Genomic DNA, 16,042 nt, shown 5'->3' on the forward strand with positions numbered 1-16,042 from the left:
TTGTCAAACCTACCTTTTATTTACGTCTCATTTCTCCCTATTCTTACTTTGTCTCACTACAACCAAATGTCTTTGCCAATCAAAAACTATCAAGGTCAAAGGTTCATAAATAATCCAGAAGTGATTGGAAAAGTAAGGCAGGGGAGCGGGTCACCTTGTTTCATCGCTATCCTGGTCATAGGTGAGTAAACAAAAGAGCTAGTGGGGATATACCATCTGTTGTTGTTACTAGCGGGCATTGCCGCGGTTAGACTGAATGTCCAGGACACTGAGAGGTTGTATTTATATCGAGGGACACAACGGTACTTATTATGAGTGTAACAGACAAGAAAGGTAAAGTATTTGACTATTTTCAAATAGTGGCTAGCGTGGCAATCTGAGTCGCGCGGTGTCCCCTAAAAAGCAGAAAGCTAACCCTCAGCCACCGACCTTGGTGGCATGCTTCCTCTACAAGTGAACTTCTAATTCGAAACCCAAGAGTGACTTTTTGAATGGCATTACTTTCAGAAGCACTTCGCAGGAATGTAAGATTGATTGTTTTCAAGCTGCTCTATTTATTTTAATTCGGGGTCTCCTATGCCCCCTCACTTCAATCCATATCTAAAAAAAAACGTTTCGGAGAAGGAGCAAGAAATATCGTCCTTAGAATTGTTGGGGTGCGGACAGTTGACAGCGAAGAGATTTAAAAAAAAATGGTGAAATGAGCATTTTACATCACAAAATTTAAAAGACTTTTGCGCAAAGTAAAAGATATGTCATATGTTTTTGAAAGCGCACTCATGAACTAATTTAAAAAAAAACATAGTACAACAGTTAGGGGATTCTGTACCCATACCCTCCCTTTTATCCTATTCTTATTGCCTTCGTTCGTCCCCCTTTTTTATGTTTTCTTTTTTTCTTTACTTTGTTACCTCTTTCTTTTGTTCTTTCGGTGTGCCTTTCCTTATTCCCACTCTAACTTTCACCTTCCATTTCCCCTTTCTATCTTTCTCTGTTTCTCTCTTTTTCCCTTATTATCTTTTCTGCCTTTTGTTTCCATCACACCTTTGCTCTGTCTACTAGGCTCTTTCACTCCTTCCTCCCTAATAATCATAATTTCTGTTTTCCTGTCCCATAGTCATTTGTTCTTAGCCACATTTCAAGCCATTAGCCCTTACCTTTCTGCTCAATCATGGCATTCCCTTGAAGAGATACTTATGAGCTTCTATATGCAGGCCGAAGGATGTCCTTAAAGAATTAATTAGAATGTTAGTATGACCCTGCCGGGACTTTGGACTCAGAGGCATCCCTCACTGTAGCTGCTGAAGTAGTAGGGATTCTCTATGCCACCGATAGCCATACGCACCTTGTAAGTTTTTAGAAGATGTTTATATGGTTTGTTTCATACATTCCAAAATTGTGGTTACAAAAAGTTCTTTCTGAAATTGAGAAACCAAATAGAACTTAACAATTAATAATTTTAAGTTAATTAATTCCTCTTGTTTAGCTGTGTAGCCGTTTCGTCATAATTAAGAGTTTGATTGAAAAGAGGGTTTCTACTGGGAGGAGTGTTCACTATTTTTTTTATGAGGTACATAATGTTTATCTCGTGTCGAGATGAGGTCAAAGACTTCTGTAAGGAGATTGTTCGTGTAGGAGTAACACAGACTCATTTAAGGAAGCATATGTATGAACTTGCTGTATGTGCTGTCTGGGTGGTAATATGCAGATGTCATTTTCTAAGCTCTGTAATGCCAGTGATGGTGACTGGGAGCTTTGCATGTGGGAATACTTTCGAAAGGCCCCTGAAACAGGGCATGATCAGGTCCACTTGAAATATGTGACTCTACGGACAATGTTTTTTCCGCACTTGCTGCATAATCCATCATTTGCTTGCAAGATTTGCAGATCAAAAGTTACTAAAACCGCTGCCACATGTTCTTCCATGCGATGGTTAACTGATCACCTTTCAGTTGCTGATTGCTGTATTTTATCTTTAAATTGATGCTAATGAGTAGAAACCGCTGCCGAAAGAGAAAGCAAAATAATAAATATTACTGGCACGAACCCTGCCACATACTTTGGTCATTCCCTGCCACAGAATTACTCTCGATGGGTATGGTTTATGGTGGTGGTTACAGGAATCTGGAGAAGTGTGGCTCAATGGTTAGAGCGGCAGACCCTGATGCAGAGGTCTAGCCCAGGACCAGGGTTCAATTCCCCGCCTCGGCGGGTCTTGAGCTCAAAAATTCCATGGATCTGATAATTCTCGCCTCGTTGCCTATTCCAATCATGGAGTCTCACTCTGCAACTCTGGGCAATAGCTTGCTTAATCTCCCCAACAGCCCCCACAATGCTAAGGATGCCTGGCCTCCACCTTGGGGGTGCCCAGGAGTGGACACCTCACAGGGGAAGCCATGATGGGTTCCACAGCGGTATTCATACAAGCGCCTTGAGACCATTGCGGGTGAGTAGTGCGCTATACATGTATCAATTTAATATGGGTGAAATGTTAAAGATGGATTCCCACGTGTTCTGTTTATGTGCACATTAGGTTGTGGCATACTCAGAGAAAGGGTATATTTGTTTGGGGTGCAATTTTGTGGCAACCATACATGCCTGTTTAGAGATTAGGCTCCGGTTGAGTCTGGTCGGTAGTTGTCAAAATCTTCAAAGCTCGGTGTAAGGGAAACAAGAGAGGGCGCTTTTTTTTTTAAGGTGGGTGGCGGTTGTGCTGAATTGCTTCCGTGGTATGGGTGTGTGTTTGATTGATTACTCAGTTGCATTCTTTGTAATGCTCCTAAAAGGGTGTGGACAGTTTCATGAACTCTGGAGCAATAGGTTGTGTTTTCTGCCCCCACCGGAACCCAAAAACATTTTTTGATCACCTTGAAGTACTGCTCAATTGACAATGAACGAGAAGTTTGTTGACTGTCGCATTATCATGGCATGAGTGTAGGCTTAGCTGGAGGGCGAAACCAGAGAATAATGAGAATTGATAAAAGGGGTCAGGGATGACGTGTCAATTTGCTGAATGATGACCTGCACAGCCCAGTGTTAACAAAAAACTTAGAATTGTAGTATGGATGTCATTTTTCATGTATCCCAACCATTGAGAAATGCTATCACACAAGTTATCACACAGAAAGAAATATTCACAGTTAAACAGTTGAAAATCAAGTTTTCTTCACTTAAATATAGTTTTTGCAGCAATTTATTTTAGAAGTGTGCAGTACTATATGTGAGCATTTTTTTTCTCTTTTGGCCTCATATTACCATAGTGTCCGCAAATTTCGGACCGCTCTATCTGTGCGCCTCATGGTCTGTTGCATTCGCACTTGGCTCCACTGCTCTGAGCCACCCAAGCGAGGTCGTTACCTGGAGTGGTGCCTCGGTGTAACCATAGGAGCTCATTGTTCTATCTGAGTGTCTTTCCTAAATTCCACACCACCTAGAAAAATCTACCCATATCCCGTGAGGCCTTCCTATCTTACATGTCTGTACGCCATGTCCAATTAATCACTTTGATCCATTCTGCAATGTTTGGAGGTGATGGGTCGATCCACCGTTTACAGATTTTCTTCCTCACTATGAGTATCAAATAGAACATGAAACTCCTTTGCTCTCTGCTCAATAGGCTACATGAGATCTTGTCTTCTCCTAACAGCACTAATAAAGAATTTAAAGCTATTGTTACCACTAAAATATATTTTAAAATGGTCTTGATGTCAGTTCAAATCGCTTTAATCCATGGGTGCAAAAAAAAGATATGTCCATCATTAGCTTTTAAAAGTCCACACCTTCTACACCTTGGGGTGGGCGGCAAAGCGAACTTAGCAATTTTTTGTGGAGTCCAGTATAGTCTGTTGATGATGAAGAAATGGTTTTGCTTTAGGTTTGCCGGCTTAACGACACCATATGTGAGCATTTGAAACTGTGAAATTTCACTGTGCACAAAATGTTTAAAAAATGAACACAATTTGGCAGATAAGTTTATTGTTCATATTCTGCACATTATATATAAACCATTGAGGATAAAATGTTGTTTTTGGAAGAGTGATATTAAGAGACATGCTGGGAGTTGTAGTACTTTCTCTTTGTTTACCTTAGAAAAGGCAGAGAGAACATCATACTACACAGAGTTCCTGGCGATAGAACTTCCACTTTTACTTTGAGAGTACTGAAACCACATTCTTGAAAGAGAAACTCCTTACAAGATTTTATGCTAAGGTAATGCTTTACTTACTTTTTTTGTTTGTTGCAACATAGTAACAATTGGAAAATGCTATGATATACATTATTCAGGTTTGTAAAATATTTTGTAGATGAGATACAGCATGGGGTGAAAAAGTTAGATTCTTGTGGCACAGAAAAGTTACTTTTCTTTAATGTTCTGAAAACATGCACCATTGCAGGCAATGGGCGTTACAGAATCTAGATGCTGTTAGTTGTCCAAAAAACTCAATGATACTGCCACAGTATGTCTTTTTGAATTGAGAGGTGTCTCCTTTCCTCTACGGTAGTCATTTGTAAACGCCTACTGAGACTTCCCCTGCCAGTGCTTTGCCTTTTTTTGATAGCTGGGGAATTTTACGCTTAAGCTTTTATAACCTTTGTTTTTCTGAAAAGGTATCTAGATCTTTTCTCTTGCATGTAGGGGATTCTCAAGACACCCTTTTGTGTGTGGATTTCCATGGACGAACTCTAGAAAATAGCTAGATTATAGCAAAATTGGGTTGTTGTTTTTTGGGGAAAAATAAGTAAAAACTGCTCTGCAAGAAAGTGTTGTTTTTTTCTAAAAATGGTATCAACAAATAGTTTGCTGTGCTAAGATCACCATCTTTCCAGCTTTTCAGAAACAAGCAGAATTGTGAAAAAAATGTTTTTAATACGTTTTTATGTTTTCTTGAGTGGTAGTCGATTTTTCCAATTTTATTGTGGGCGAAATTAGTGTGAAACCTATTGATAATCCCAAAAAGCTATAGATTTTCAAAAAGCAGACAACATTTTGCATTCACCAATAGGTCAGTGTTATAGATCGCTTGTGGTTTTCTAATGAAATCTACTTGTTATGATTAAACAGAATAATAAATACTAGGGAGAAAACAAATAGTCCTGGGAAAATGTTTAATTATGCAAGTCTAATTTGCATAATTGTGGTTATCTAACATTACGCTTGTTACCCAAAATTCCCCAAATAAGGCCATTACACCACTTTGTGTAGTTACACACCATTCACTGTAAACATGTACAGTGAACTCTCTTTTCATGGTAAAAATAAATTATCTGTGAAGACACAGGAGCAAAAGAATGTGAGCAGCTGTTGTTCACAGTACATTTGTTGTATCCACTTCTTTCAGTGCAAGGATAGATTCCGCGCTAAAATTTGAATTTAGCACCCAATGACTGGTTTGCATTTCTCAAGTAATCACGCGTAATTTTGTGGTAATTTCACATAATTGCTCAAAAACAAATGATGTGAATTTTGCCCACCCTTCTAAAAAATTGCAATTGGTGACAACGTTTTCATACAAAAGTAATATACCATTACGTCTGTCACACTCTTCTGCTTGCAGGGATGTATTGTGTTTATTGGCTATCCAAAAACAAGTGATACCCAAAGCCAACAACTTAGCTGCAGTTAATAATGACATTTCAAAGTGTACTGACTATACTGCAATTCATACTGCTAAATCAAATAAATGAAAAATTGGTGTGAAGGAAACATATATTTTTTAATGTGCATTATCATGTTATTCTGAGGGCAATTTGAATAATTGTAATTATTCATGCACATTGGTTTATATTTAGAAACCAACTATGAGGAGAAAATGTAATTGGTAATTACTAATGCTCTGTATTCCCACACCTCTCATGAAAAAAATGGTACCTGACTTGCATTGCTAGGCCTATCAACATCAACAGAAAAGGTCCCAAAACTCAACAAGGAGAAATCAAACTGTCTTCATTAATATTGAACACACATGAATGGGAGAATGCACACCCTGTGATTCTTTAGCTTAATACAAATTCTCCAACAGCAATGTACAGCGTGCAGCTACTGTTCCGTGCTCTGCCCATGCGCACTGAATGATGCAAAGAGAGACGATCAACGTTTAGTTCAACAGATGCAGTGTGAACAGCCAAGAGATCGGGCCATGGGCCTTTGTGACTTTATATTAAAGTTTGAAGAAACATCATATTTTTTTCTCTATATTTCTTCAAAATGTATCCATAATTATCATCTCAAATTTAAACGAGTTGAACAATAGGTATTCAATACCTCCATAGTTTATTCACGTTGTGATATTTAAAATTGTACTAGTCCAAGATTGTATGTTCCTCGATTTGTAACATACATTTCATTCATTGTCATTATACACAATGCATTTTGAGAATAATCTCTTCTTCAGGGGTAACTGTAAAACATTCAAGGAAAATATCCCATTACAATCAACGTAATCAAATCAAAGCTCCCCCTTATTTTAAACACATTGTTGCACTTATACTGAACACAAACCACATATTACCACACAAAAACTAGCTGAATTGCTTTCTTTTCCTTTACTGCCCATTCTCTACCTGCACATAAAATGCTACTCTATCAAATAAAACATAATGGATTTTAATTTACACTGTGTATGTGAACAACAAAGATCTCCAACCATTTAGTGGGCCGAACGTGTTCCTCCATCACCATCTTTCCTGTACATACGTATATAATCACATTTTAGTGATGTGGGTATTTGGGACATTTTGGCCTGGGCATGGCTGGCAACCAAGGATACCCCCTAAACCTAGTAGTACAAAAGGGGTGGTACTAAACCTAGGCATTTCTGAAAACTAGACACCTAAAAGAGTCCAGGGTAGTATGACATGCATGGATCCCATGTGGCTTTCTTACCCAGAGTGCCCTGTAAACCTCAAACCATGGGTACATCAATACATTTTTCTTTCAAGACCGTGAGGGAAGGTTCTCGAATCAGCAAGGACCCACAAAATTCCTACCACTCAGCATTCCAACACTTCTCTGGCTAAAAGGATTACATCATTTGTTTGGCTGGGATTTTAGCCTGTAAAAAGATAGGCACCCAGGTAAGGTGAGGTGGTGTGAAATGTGTGGATCTCACGATTCTTTCTTAAAATTTGTCTAAAATCACTAATATTCCTCACATTTCTGTGAGGGTGAGGGCACGTTCTAATATCTGTGGGGATCCACAAAAATCCTACCACCCAGTGCACCCACCAATTTGACTGGGCATATCTGCTGTAAAATGAATGGATGAAAACTGTGACCATATGAGTTTAAATCAATATTCGCATGGTCCCTGATTTGATTCATTCTTGTCTCAAGTTTTCCGCCGAGCCACACAACTGTTTGAAACTCTAAAGTTCTTTCAAACTTTACTTTCTCACCCATAAGCTTCTATTCTATATAAACTGAATACATCTCTATCAATGCCTAGCAAAAAGCAAATACAGGATTGCAATGACAAAAAGATCTATGGGCCTCATTACAATATCGATCAGAGTTGCCTCCGATCGACTCTGCCGCCGAATTGGGAATCGGGACCGACCGACCTCTGGTAAGCAGTCCTGACCGCCTGATTACAGTGCAGCCACACATGTGTCACCTATCTCATTCGCCATTAAGAGAGAAGCCTATTTGTTCTTTGTGATTGTTTATCTAAATACTATTACTATATTTTACAGTTTGCATAGGCAATTCATTGAAGGGATGCCTAAACCTCTTAGAGAATTGATGAGTTTATAATTTAGCTTTTTAATCATATTGTATTTCCTATAGATAAATTCCTTTACATCATTTTTGTACCTTTTTTATTTTACAGGAACTGACTGACTATCATGAATACTTTCTTTATAGTTATTCAATGACTGTTTATATGTTAGGAATTTTGTTCAATTATTTGCACAAATATTCTGTGCATCCACTTTCTTTTCCTCATTTTGCTTTTCTTTTCTTTACATATTAGGCATTCAGAACTTCTCTGTACCTTTCTATTGAACATTTATTTGGATTTCCATTTCAAATCCTTACATTTTTAGATATTGCAGGTATTTATAGGATGTTTTCTATGAGTTTTCTGATAGCTTCTATTTTTCAGAATGTTTAGCTTTTCTCTATAAATTGTATTTCTACTAAATGAAATAAGAAATTTAAATTATTGAGGAATTATCAAACTGCACTGATATTAGTCATCAAATATATATATTTTTTTTCACGTTGAAGAATTGTAATCTTATTTATGTATATTTCTGTTGCATGACAGTTCAAATGGTATGCAGACAAAATATCGAAATTTAAATATCGATATACACTAATATCGATGTTTAAATATCGAAGGGACATAATATAGAAGGTAAGTAATATCGATAGATTTTAATATCGATATTAGTAATATCGATGTTTTAAATATCGATGTTAGTAATATCGATGTTAATAATTTCGATCTTACTAATATCGATTTTTATATAATTTTTTGTATATTATTATGTGTTTATTATGTTTTTAATTTATTTTTATGTAATTTATTTAATTATTTTATTTTAGTACTGTAGCTGGTTGTGGGTTTATAGGGAAATAGGGTGGGAAGTAATTTTATTATATTATATTAATTATTAATTATTAGGAATTATAAATGAATTTTAATTAATTGGTAATTAATTTTAATTAATTGATTAATTGATAATTATGTTCTGTATCGGGTTGTGGGTTTATAGGGGAATAGGGTGGGAAGTAATGTAATTATACTAAATTAATTATTAATTAGTAGGAATTATAAATTGATTTGAATTATGTGGTAATTAATTGTAATTAACTGGTAATTAATTTATATTAATTGATTAGTTGATAATTATGTTTTGTAGGGGGTTGTGGGTTTATAGGGCAATAGGGTGGGAAGTAATTTAATTATACTAAATTAATTATTAATTATTAGGTCATATGAATTAATTTTAATTAATTGATAATTCATTTTAATTCATTGGTAAAAAATTTTTATTAATTGATTAATTGATAAATATGTTCTGTAGCGGGTTGTGGGTTTATAGGAGAATAGGGTGGGAAGTAATTTAAATGTAATTAAGTAATAACATTTTTTAATTAATTTTATTTGTTAATTATATAATTGTTAATGAATTATTAATTGGTAATTAAATATTATTAAATGGTATTTTTTATTATTTTTTTTAGGTAATTATTTATTGCTAATCATGTTTTTAATAATTATGTATTGGTATTTGTAAATGGTTTATATTTATTTAATTGTTACGTTTTTTATTATTTAATTTTTTTTAATTTATTTATAAGTATGTTATTTTTACCTCTCCGCTATCCAACACTTTCCCTACTGTTGCACTCTTTTGAGTGGGAATAGTAATTTTTACCCCTACGCTATCCAACACTTTCTCTACTGTTGCACTCTCTGGAGTGGGAATAGTAATTTTTACCCCTACGCTATCCAACACTTTCCTTACTGTTGCACTCTCTGGAGTTGGAATAGTAATTATTACCCCTACGCTATCCAACACTTTCCCTACTGTTGCACTCTCTAGAGTTAGAATAGTAATTGTTAACCCTACGCTATCCAACACTTTCCCTACTGTTGCAGTCTTTGGAGTGGGAATAGTAATTTTTACCCCTACGCTATCCAACATTTACTTACTTTTTTTATCCAACACTTTCCGTACTGTTGCACTCTCTGGAGTGGGAATAGTAATTGTTACCCCTACGCTATGCAACACTTTCCCATCTGTTGCATTCTCTGGAGTTGGAATAGTAATTGTTACCCCTACGCTATCCAACACTTTCCCTACTGTTGCACTCTCTGGAGTTGGAATAGTAATTGTTACCCCCTATGCTATCCAACACTTTCCCTACTGTTGTACTCTCTGGAGTGGGAATAGAAATTGTTACTCCTATGCTATCCAACTCTTTCCCTACTGTTGCACTCTCTGGAGTGGGAATAGTAATTGTTACCCCTACGCTATCCAACACTTTCCCTACTGTTGCACTCTCTGGAGTTGGAATAGTAATTTTTACCCCTACGCTATCCAACACTTTCCCTACTGTTGCACTCTCTGGAGTGGGAATAGTAATTGTTTTTTTTTCTTTTCTTTTTTAGTCCTCATATCACCGTAAGCGTCTGCCATCGTCACATATAAGACCCAACTGATCCTAAACGCCCTTGGTCTATGTTCCTGCATTCGCTTTCGGCCCCACCAGGCCAGCTTCTTTGTACGAGGCGTGGTGTAATCATCAGACCAAAAATTAGATCCGCCTTAGTTCCTTTCCCCAGCGAACCAAAGGGCGACCAGATGTTTCTCTCATTACATTCCAGGCTTGCCATGTTCAAAGCCACTCGGACCCATTTCTCATACGAGGGGGGGGCAGGATCTTTCCATAATATACAGATCTCTCGTCGGGCCAGCAGGATCAAACATAAGAAGAGGCCCATATATTGTCCTGATTCGAAGGTAGTGATACCTAAACCCGATACAAACATAACTAGCTGTAGATCTAAAGTGATTTCCATCCCGAAGATACCCGTCAATGACTTCTCTATATTGCCCCAGTAGCTCTTTAGCTGGGTGCACTCATAGAACATGTGCAGATCATCTGCTTCTATCAGGCCACATCTGGGACATCTGGGGGGTGGATTCAGGGCAAACTTGGCAATTTTTTTGGGGGTATAGTACAACCTGCTGATGGTGTAGAAATGTTTTTTTTTAAGAGAAGCAGGCTTCACAAATTTTTAAGAGTCAGGAAGTAAAGCTCTAAGGAACTGTCCTCGATGTGGAAGCCCTCCAAACCAAGTTTGATTACGGTAATTCAGTGTCTTCCTTATCTAACAAACTGCCATACCATAGACCTATTTCTTTCTTAATTGGAGCTATATTTTGGAGCTTTGCCTCCACCTCATAATTACCACCTATATGACCTTTTTCTGCCTCGTACCATGAACATAGTTGTAGAAATTTGAAACGAGAAAAGGTATCTCCAATCCTTGCTCTCAGGACTTCCCATGGTAAGACCCCATCTGAAGATATTAACTCAGACCACACCATAATACCTGCACTCGCAATTGGAGCAGCCAAGCCGTCCTTCAAGCACTCGGGGAGTCCGGGGGACTCCCAAATTGGGCCAAACTCTGAAAAATAATTTATCCCCCACCTTGCCTTAAGGCTTTGCGAAGTATTTAGTGCTGATCTAATCACCTTCAGACGGACTTTTTTTAATAACCTGGGGGCCCCGAACTTATACAAAAATCCCTCGCCGCCCCTCTCGTGGTTGACCATGGTGCTCAGGATCCTCCCCCAATTGTTTTCGGTTGGACTAGACAATAGGCAACGGGTGTTTTTAAACTGAAAAGACAAACAATAGCAAAAGACGTCAGGTAGAGCTAGGCCCCCCTTGATTAACCTTCTCTTTAGTTTCTTCCATGACAATCTGGAGCTCCTATTGGCCCAAATAAAACTTCCTATCTTACCCTGTATTTTACTAAGAAGTTTGCCTCGAAAATCGAGGGGATGGCGCTAAAAAGATAAGTTAGTTTGGGTAAGATTACCATTTTAACAATGTTGACACGGCCGTAAATTGTAAGTGGGAGGTTTTTCCACCTCAGAAACAAATGATCTATCTCCTTCAAAACTCTCCTTAAAATTGTCAATGGGATATTCACCACATCCTGCTCAATATTTATCCCCAGCTATTTGCATTCTGTACTGAAATTTCTATCCCACCCTTCTATCCCCCAACACATTATCTCCGTTTTATCGGAATTAACTGCGTACCCAGAGTACTTGCCAAAGTCACTTAGGACGTTCTCTACTTTGGGAAGAATCTTTATGGGATTGCTAGTGTAGATCAATAGGTCGTCTGCATACAAGGCAAATTTAATGTTAAGATCTTGTACGCAGAACGGGGTGATTAGGTGGTCTAATCTAAGTGTTTGAGCTAAAGGCTCCATATAAATATTGAATAGCAGGGGGGAGAGGGGACACCCCTGACGCGTTCCTCTCTGGATTTCAAATTTAGGTGTCAAACTCCCGTTAAGGAGAATAGCGGCCGACGCACCCTCATAGCATTTTATTAAGGAGTTTATAAACAGTGGTCCGAAGCCCATTACTCTAACAGTTTCCCAAGGAAAAACCCAGCTAACGCGGTCGAACGCTTTTGCTGCGTCATATGCGGCCACTGCAAGAGGCTCTGCCCTTGTCACTGCCCAGTTTATGCATCCTACTAATTGCAACGTTTGTTCTTGGATGTGCCGACCCGGAACAAAGCCCTTCTGTTCCATTCCTATTAATTGTGGTACTAGCTTGACCAATCTCCCTGCTAAAATACCAGTAAAGATCTTATAATCAGCATTCAGCAGGGAGATTGGTCTATAGGAATCAGCCTTTAGAGGGCTCTTTCCCGGCTTCAAAATAAGCACAATTGTTGCTTCTTTCCAGGACGGGGGGATTCCCCCTCGTTGTATAAATACATAATTAAATAACTCGTGCAATCTAGATATAATTATTTCTTCTAGGACTTTATAGACCTCTCCAGGAAGGGCGTCGGTCCCTGCCGCTTTATTGTTCTTAATCTTTTTAATATGGAGCTTAATTTCTTCCACGGTGATCGGCCCTTCTAACATCTCCTGGCCTTCCTCAGTTAGCAGTGGTAGATCTTTTATTTTGTTCAACCACGTATTAATACTGTTAACATCCGATGTACCATCCTCTTTATATAGCTGAGAAAATAGAGACACCAAACGCAGTTGCATGTCTTCGTGTTTGCAAGACGTGGTGCCAGCCTCATCAATTATTAACTTATTAATGTTGTTCTTTGCTCTGTCTGCTTTTGTCTTCCACGCCAGGGTCACACTTGCTTTTTCCCTATACCCGTAGTGTTCCATTCTATGCACCTCCCACTGGGCCCTTACTTTTTCATCCAGCTTGGTTTTATATTCAAAGCGAACTCTATCAAGTTCTTCGAGGCTTTGAGGGGTTTCCTCCGGTTGGGAGTTTGAACTAGCTTCCTCCAGTCTTGCTACCTCTAATTCCAAGTTTTTAAATACTTGCCTATCTTTTCAATTCCTATCTAGGATCCAGCTGCGAAGTACTCCACGTATATAGGCCTTAAAGGCGTCCCATACATACTCTGGGGAGGTGGGCCCAACATTATCAATGAAAAACATAGAAGTAGCTTCCTTCATGTTACATATTAACTCCTGATTTGTCAACATAGCTCTATTTAGCGTCCACCGGAAGGGGGGTTTAATTGTCCTTCCTATATAAGAGAACGTTATCGGGGCGTGGCCTGAAAGAATACATGGCAAAACAGAGATCTCTCCCACTTTATCTAGACCTGCTTGATCTATAAGGATATAGTCTATTCGTGAGGAGTGGCCGTGTTTTTTACTGAAATAGGTGTACCCAGCTCCCGTTCCTACTTTAGCATCCCAAAAGTCAACCAAACCCAGATCGTGAATCATATTGATCATTACTCGTCTTGTATGCGGGGCTGTCACTTGCTTCCTATGATTCGATCTATCTCGAGCGGGATTGAGGAGTACATTGAAATCGCCCCCGATTATTACAGGGGTAGTAACCTCTGTCAAATTAGCCTGAACTTTATGCAGGCAGGCGGGGTCGTCTACATTAGGGCCGTAGTAAGATACTAAGGTGACTTCAGTCTCCCCATCCTACTCTCACCTGAATCCATATACCCGTGCCATCAGTTAAAACAGATTTAATAATACAATTGTCTCCCTTCCTAATCAAAACAGCGACTCCCTTCTTGTGTGTTGTATTTTGTGAGCAAAGAGAATGTTCAATCCATTTGAACTTACCGAAGATGTCTTTGGTCTCTAAATAGCTCAAGTGCGTTTCCTGTATAAGGAGTATTTGCGCTGCCGATTGCTCAAGATATTTCATAATCTGCTGCATCCTCCTGCCGCCACGCAACCAATTCACGTTCCAAAATATAACCTTTATCTTAATGGTATTCATTTATTCACTAACCCCTTCACTTCTCTACAGCCGTTGGCCTGCGCTATCATAGTTAAGAATACTGGAACGGGATATAAAGACATTTTTTGATTTTCTCCCTCTGCAACCCCACCGGTGCACCCCCCTAACCCCCTCCCTTTCTAACCCCCCGTGGCCCCCCCCTTACCTACTTCTTCCCTGGTTAATCCTCCCTTACTCTCGGGCATACACCCACGGTCGGCGTCCCCCCCCCCCGATGTGCGTCTTTCTACAACGTGATTAGAAATAAGAGAGAAAGAAAAAAAAAGGAAAAGGAAAAAGAAGATAAAATAGTGTAATAAGGCTAACCGCTGAATAGTGTCAGTCTTGACTCCAACCCTCTCCGCCTCCTCAAATTAACAGTTACTTTACTTGAGCCATTATGTGTCAAGTTAGATTATACTATGCTTACTATATTTTACAGACCGCTCCACTTCCGCTATCAAAATTTTCATCCTCCCCCCGCCGCCTCTCTTTCTTATCTTGTCAATTAGAGCATCAACCTCCTCTATATGTCGCATGTTGTACATCTGGTTATCCCACATGATGCGAAGGGATGCTGGAAATCTGAGTTGAGTCTTGGCCCCCAGTTGGTTCAGTATGGTCATCCTTTTGCCCAGTTCCCATTGTCTTGTTGCTGTTCTATGGGACACATCCGACCGAATGGAGAAGGAGAACGAGGTAGAAAACAAGTTACATTTCAATTGACCAGCTTTTAAGGCAAGAGATAGTATCCTCTCTTTGAGGGAATACGTTAGGAAATTGACCAATATTTTACTAGGGCGATCTTTTCCAGGCACTCTTCTGTACGGGTCCCGATGTACCCTTTGTATATCTGCTGACAGGTCCAGGCCTTCATCTGAGCTTTTTAGGATGTGAGTTTTTAAAAGAGAGACTACGAAGCTCTTTATGTCGGCTCCCTCAATGTCCTCCGGAATATTCAGTAGTTTCAAATTATTTTTCCTAGAGTGATTCTCAAGCCGTTCTATATCATCCTGCAGCTCCTGATTTTGCCGGATCACCTTACTCAATGTGGATGAGGAGGTCTTTATAGATTCCTTTATTTTTGGTATCTCTGCCTCTAAGGCATCAGTCCTTAGTGATATCTCCTCGTCTCTGGATGATAGGAGGCCACAAGATGCCTGGATAGCCTCTTGGTTCGCTTCTGAAGTTGTAAACCTCTTGCCTATATCGTCAAATCTCCTGCCTATATCATCTCGTAGGCTTAGTAGGATATCCGCTAAGGACCCTGGACTGGAGGTATGAGGAGGTGGAGGTACGCCGGAGTCTTTCCCCTGAGTATCAAGGGCATCTGAAACATCTGAACCTTCATAAGTCGATGGATTGGGGATTGAGTTGGGGGTTGATAAGATACCCGGTACCGCGGCAGCTTGCGCTTGAGCTTGTATTCGGGCTAGTGGACCCTCATTGCCCTCGTTGCTCCCTACCTCATCAATGACTGAAGTCATATCCAGATCTTGTACGGCAAGAGCTGAAAAGCTGTTTGAGAGCTCCACTGATGGGTGTATTTCAGTTGGACCTTCTTGTACCGAGGCGTGCCTTACTTTACCTCGGGATGGGTCACTTATCTTGCTGTTCACACTTATGGTTTTTATGCAGGGGGCTGAGCTGGCTGGAGCCGTAGTTTCCTTAGCTGACATTTTTCCGTTTTGAAGGAGAACTGGGGTGGGTACAGCAGTAAAGGTAGGAGTAGAGGAAGCGGTAATAGCGGTGGTAGAGGTGGAAGATGTACCACAAATCTTGTAGTATGACTTCAATGATGGTGTTATTTTTAGTTTTGCCGAGAAACAGGCTTTCTTCTGTTTCTTGTTTTTCTGCTTTCCTTTACCAGGTGTATCCTCCGAGGCGTCCTGCGGTGTCCCTTTTGAGCTGTTAGTTTCTTTTCCTCGTGTTCTGCTATTCCCAGCTTTAACCTCTACAATTGGAGGTAGCCCTTCCCTCAATGTGGATTGACCTGGTGGGATAACTAATGCTCTATTCCGCAGCGTATATCTCCCCAAGGCGG

At 39.4% G+C, this 16,042-nt stretch overlaps 1 long non-coding RNA gene across 1 annotated transcript in view; it reads left to right on the forward strand.

Annotated features, from left to right (window-relative positions):
• The window catches only part of LOC144753271 (uncharacterized), an 85,589-nt gene that overhangs the window by 58,995 nt on the left and 10,552 nt on the right, over positions 1–16,042 (forward strand). Inside the window, exon 2 of the long non-coding RNA XR_013594279.1 lies at positions 4,090–4,209. This is a non-coding gene — a long non-coding RNA (uncharacterized LOC144753271). The remainder of the gene's footprint in view (positions 1–4,089; positions 4,210–16,042) is intronic.

The sequence above is a fragment of the Lissotriton helveticus genome, chromosome 5_1 (genome assembly GCF_964261635.1).
Source record: "Lissotriton helveticus chromosome 5_1, aLisHel1.1, whole genome shotgun sequence".
NCBI classification, from domain to species: Eukaryota; Metazoa; Chordata; class Amphibia; order Caudata; family Salamandridae; genus Lissotriton; species Lissotriton helveticus.